This window comes from Lithobates pipiens, unplaced genomic scaffold (genome assembly GCF_037356315.1).
Source record: "Lithobates pipiens isolate NorthernLeopardFrog02 unplaced genomic scaffold, aLitPip1_a1.2 Scaffold_8, whole genome shotgun sequence".
In the NCBI taxonomy this organism is placed as follows: domain Eukaryota; kingdom Metazoa; phylum Chordata; class Amphibia; order Anura; family Ranidae; genus Lithobates; species Lithobates pipiens.
In genome coordinates this window covers 612,941,857-612,947,996 of record NW_027507903.1, presented here as the reverse complement: position 1 = coordinate 612,947,996, position 6,140 = coordinate 612,941,857, and positions in this window count along the sequence as shown.

The window sequence follows — 6,140 nt, the reverse complement described above, 5'->3', positions numbered from 1 at the left end:
GTGAGATGATTTCAAAACTAAATAGTTACATATTACATAGCATCGTGTGTAGAGTTTAGCAATTTTGTATATATTCTTGAGATCATGCCCTTCCTCTCTTCCATCAAAAGGACATCATTCATCAAGGGATGTGCTATCGACAAAAGCGGGGGAGTTCTGCCCTCACACTGAATGGCATGCCTCAGTTGGAGGTATTTGTAAAATTGTTGCCTGTGAAGGGGATAGTCCTCCACAAGATCTGCAAAGGATTTAAGTACAGTCCCATTGTATAGTTGTGAGATGTAATGTATGCCCGCTTCCTCCCAACACCGAAAACTTGTATACCCAAATAGCGGAACTCGTCCACTACTGCTATCTCCCTAGCGCAGTCTGGCAGTGGTTTCGGTAGGGGATCAAGGGGCATAAGTACTGATTTATTCCAGGTAATGCTGAAACCTGATAATTCTCCAAAGTCAGCAATCAGGCTTATTACATTCCTCAAGGAGCTGTCAGTGTCTCCTAAGTAAATTAGTGTGTCATCTGCGTATAGAGAGATAACGTCCTGTCTAGGTCCTCAGTTAAAACCGTTAATATTCTGGGCCACTCTAATATTTATAGCCACAGGTTCCAAGGCAAGGGCAAACAGCAGGGGTGACAGCGGGCACCCTTGCTGTGTGCCCTTATGAAGTCTGAAGGACTCAGACACCTCCCCATTAATGTGCGTTCTCGCCGATGGGGAGCTATACAGTAGCTGAACCCATTTCAAGAAAGAGACGCCTACTCTAAATTTAGATAGTACTTCCCTTAGATAGGGTCATTCTATGCTATCAAAAGCTTTAGCTCGATTACCTGGAATGTCTGCGGGGATTTGTAAGTTTAGGAATAACCTGTGTAGATTTTGGGATGTGAATCTTGACGGTATGAATACTGATTGATCTCAATGGATCACCTGTTGAATACACTTGGCCAACCTATTTGCCAGAATTCTGGTCAACAGTTTGACATTGAAGGTGAGTAAGGAAATGGGTCTATACGAGTCCGGTGATAAGGCATCTTTACATGGTTTTAATAGTACCACTATGAGGGCCTCATTCATAGAAGCCGGAAGAGTCCCTGTTTCAAAAGCCTTGTTGTAAACTTGTAGAAGGGTTGGGATTAGTTGTGAGGTATAACGCTTGTATACTTTTGCCGGAAGGCCATCAGCTGAGTTTGGCTTTAAAGCAGGATGCGTTCCAAACAGTGTAGAGACCATATGGTGCAGAGCTCAGACACCTTCCCCTGCAGCTGTCACAGAATTGCAAGGTAATGTTGCACATCCCAGTAGAGGTGACTTTCCAAAGCATAGTTTGCATCCCTTAAATTTTATGGACCAATGATGTCCTATGTAGAGAAATAGGGTCTCCCCAAATCTCCCAAAGCAAGAGATATGGGGAGGTGGGGAATTTTAGTGTGCCAAAAGGCAAGAAAAATTATACAATCATATACAAAAATACATGATGAATAAAATCAACATTGTTAAAATCTAGAGACAGTAATTTGTTATTAAAAACATATAATAAACGCTGCCAAACTTTTTATACAGTCAGTCAGTACAGTACTTGAAGAACATGGAAGGTGAGGGGATTGATGTGTTTCACCCTGGATGGGCTTCTTCAGGATCAACTTCGTCTTTACAACTTTAACACAAATTTTAACACAAGTGGAAAGCTGATAAAGAGGAAATGTACAAAAATTTGGGAAAAAAATACTGCGCTAAAGAAATCTCTCAACAATCAGTCTAAATATCTAAAGGCTGCGATTGATACGATGTGATACACACCTATAAAGCATATAAGTCAGGAATTTCAACCGCGCTCACAATTACAAAAATCTAAAAAAAATATATATATATCTAAAACCTATAACAGAATAATATGTAAACACTATAACTAGTCAAAAATTATAATACAAAAACCCAACTAAGTGAATAATAAAAATATACTCTATAACTCATACAATAATCAAGTGTACAAAAATATATATATATATATATATAAAGTGCTCAAAAATTATATATAAGCAACAGTTCCTTATAAAGACGTAGTCATGAGCATACAGTGGTAAAGTGCATAGAATTTTTGTGAACAATCAGAAATATTATAAATAGAGTGCTCAAAAATTATATATAAGAAAACAGTTCTTCATCAAGATGTAATCGTGGGCAAAACAGTCCAATAATCATAAGTGTTTTTTCTCAAGAAATCCTATGTGGGTGCAAGAGAGAGAATTTCCTTCATCAACACCGTGCTGATAAATGGTAAAAATGCGCGCTTATCAAATCCCAGAATCAGAAAGGCATTTGATATCAGAAATCTTAGGGGTCATCACACAGGGACATTACCTCGTTTTCACGTGGTTGGACCATTCATAAAAGGCAAGCAAAGACTCCCATAGCGTAAAACCGTAAACCAAAATCTTTTATTCCATAATAAAAAACATACTCACAAACATAAAGGTCAAATCAGCGTTAAGAAAAGCCGGCCGGCAAAGCGTACGCCCAAATGTCACGTGATTTGCGTCAAGCACGTCAAGACCACCCTACGTACGTTTCGCCATATGTGGCATCATCATGAAATTCCTGACTTATATGATAAAGAGGAAATGTCTGACAGAATGTGAATATCTTAATGATAAAAAAACTCCTTGCAGCGAATAACAGTCCAATTCCACAGCAATAATTGCGATGTAAACAGAGGTAAAGCGCGTCGACCAGCAGGCAAAAATCAGCCTAGAAAGGGCTGTATTACCCTACTTAAATTCACTGGATAATATTTTTCATCAGCAAAACACATGTTCGTGGCGGAGTGTGTAACAAACAGATATAACCTGCATTGTGACAAAGCTGGGGGGGGGGGGGGGAATCATGATTCCCACTTACACCTGTGGGTCGTTAGGGAATTTAGCTCAATTATAGCCAAATCAACTTTACTGATTGATAATACCTATTTATTACAAGTACTTATATAGCGCCATCAATTTACACAGTGCTTTACACATTTATTGTACATTAACATCAGTCCCTGCCTTTAAGGAGCTTGCAATCTGAGGTCCCTAACTTCACAATCATACTTACTACCAATTTAGACAGGAGCCAACTAGTATGTCTTTGGAGTGGGGAAGGAAACCGGAGTACCCGGAGAAAATCCACACAGGCACAGGGTGAACATGCAAACTCCAGGCGGTAATGCTGGTGTTGGGATTTGAACAAACAACCCTAGTGCTGCCACAAGCAGAAGTCATTTGTTAAGATTGTTTTTGCTAATTGGTTTGGTGCCTGCTTTTGATATAGCGCTATTATTGGGGAATAGGAATGATTTGCCATGCTTCACTGTATTTACTTTCTTTTTACACTCAACCTGGTGTGTCAGAGGTGCTGAGGCACTTTGGAAGGTCGAGGCAAGCAACAGAGGACCCACCTTATTCATTGATTCCTCTGGGTGAAGCATTACAGATAAATAACACATTTTTTTGGTGAGTGAGTGGTGGGCCCCAGTGTTCCTGGGGCCAGTGCTATTCAATTTGTTTCTTAATTGAAATTAAGTTACATTAAATAACTTAAATTACTCCTGATCCTAGAACTCAATGACAGTTTTTGACAGTTTCTTTATTAAAAATATAACAATGTCCCCCGATGTAGATCCACCCTCAATCACGCTGCCTGCTGCAGCAGGCATCGTGATTGACAATGGATCTACATCGGAGATATTGTTTTTTTATTTTTTAATAAAGGAATTGTCAAAAACTAATTCTCATTCACACGGGGGGGGGGGGGGGGGGGGGTCTGGGGGCTCCCTGGGAGCTAAAGGGTGATTTTAGATTCCGATAAACCCCTGTCACGCCGTTCCCTCACAACCACTGCCCAGGGTTGTCGGCAAATGGCCCTTGTCTACATCAATATGCCCCCCCACCCCAAAGCACACCCCCATGTTGAGGGCATGTGACCTGGTATGGTTCAGTAGGGGGGGGGGCGCTCGCTCGCCCCCCTTACCTGGACTGCCAGGCTGTATGCTCGGACAACGGTCTGGAATGGATTTGGGGACCCCCACCATTTTTATGTTTAAAGAAAGTTGGGCTTTTAGGTGGAAGCAATTAATTCCACACCCCATCAAAGATATCACCCCCTCCACCTGGCCACTTGACTCGATGTTGGTTCTTTCCTCCGGGTAGAATAAAAATGGGCACAAGTCACTTTTAAACTCGTACTTTTATTTAGCAGATGATATAGAGGAAGAAAAGGTGGATGGAGGGAGTACAGGGTTTCATGTTGTGAGTGGTTCCTGTCTGCTGTCCATCTCTTTCCACAACTTTCTGGATTCCCTGCATGCTCCCTGCATGCTCCTTCTCTGCTGTCTACATTACCATTCTAAGGACTACATATCCCATGGTACATTGCTGCCCGCAAGCAGTGATTTCTGTACTGACTCTGCCTCTTGAAACTCCTCCTCTCAGCACCTCTGTAGATCAGAAGGCAGTCTCTGTGAAATGTGTGACACAGCAGTGCTGACTCACAGGGCATGGGGAATACCTGTCACAGAATTCAAGGAAGTGGATGTGAGGGGCAGTCCTGGACAAGGTCTTTCAGCGCCCAGGGCAAAGTTGCCAAGCTGTGCCTTCCCTTCCTATTCATGATGTGTGAGCTTAGGGGAGCTGCTTACGGGGTGTGAAACCCACACCTCCTCCGGGTTCGCTCCTCACTACTCCCAGCGCTGCGCTTACAAGAGTATTGATGCTGCTGTCACTACTCCTGTAAGCCTTGTAAAAGAAGGAACTTAGCACAGGATGCCCCCATCCCTGCAGTAAATCATTGCACCCAGCAGCCGCCCCTCCTGCCCACCCCTTGTACCGGCCCTGGTGAGGGGATCGTCACAAAGTAAGTTTACAAACTTCAAGATAATTTAGATTAATAGAAGTAGGCTAAAAATAATTGAACTATAATGTGGAAATTTGAATATATAATTTTGATCAGATGTAGCCAGGAGCTGGCTAATTGCCTGCAGTATCAGGAGACACTCGGCAGCATTGCTCTAGTAAGACTGCTTCCCTTTAGTGCCTAGTGAAGACTCTATGTCATCACATCCTGCGAGTGGAGTGATTAACACAAGGGATTAAAGCAAAGCATCTTGGGAGCCGTAGTCCTAGGACTTCACGCTCAGGCCAAACTGTAATGGATTAAAAGAACAAGCCATCTGCAGTAGGAGAAAAGAATACTGGGAGAGGGCATATAAAGCTTGTGCTGGGTCAGGATTGCTCTCGGCTGGATCTGCATCAGTGTGTGATTTCAGAAGAGAGGCGGGGAACTTGTCAGCCCTCTCAGCAGTTACATTACAGTGCTGAAAGGCTTTGTTCCAAGGTGAGTATTTCTTGGAACAAAGCCGTCCAGCGCTAGTACGTGATACATACTAGCACATTATGCCATTGCCTTGCAGGTTGTTTTTTTTTTTTTGCAATATCCGTGGTTTACAACTGCTTTAATGTCTCAATAAGCAAACCTCAACTGTTTCACTTGAATTGTGAGCATGTTTCTAATTGTCTTGGTCACTACCAAAATTTCTGAACCCAGGGTGTCAGAGGTGTCGGAGGACTTGCAAGGTTGGGACAAACAATGGGGTACAGATTCATTGAGCAGCCCTCGTGGGGGTAGCGCTACACATAGATGCGCTTTCAAAAAGTTAAAATGAGGACAGGGTGGCTGGATTAGGGAGGAGGTGAGTGTAATGCTTTGCATTTGATCCAGAATGCATATTAAAGGGGTTGAAAACCCTTGTGTTTTTTCACCTTAATGTATCCTATGCATTAAGGTAAAAAAACTTCTGGCAGTCACTGGCACTCTAGCTCCCCCGTTTAACTTACCTGAGCCCTGGCGAAGATGCACTCTCACTCAGTGGAGACGCACTGTCTTTCTCTGCATGAGGTCCCTTCTCTTGATTGGATAAATTGAGAGCAGCCTAGCCATTGGCTCCTGCTGCTATAAATTAAATCCACTGATGTGGGCACCGGGGGGAGGGGCCGAGCCCCGCATTCGTGTCTATGGATGCAAATGCTGGACCCGGGAGCATGCCTGCAAGGTGACCCCCCCCAGGGAGAGCGATTCTCTTAGGGGGTTATCTGATGTGGGGAGGAGC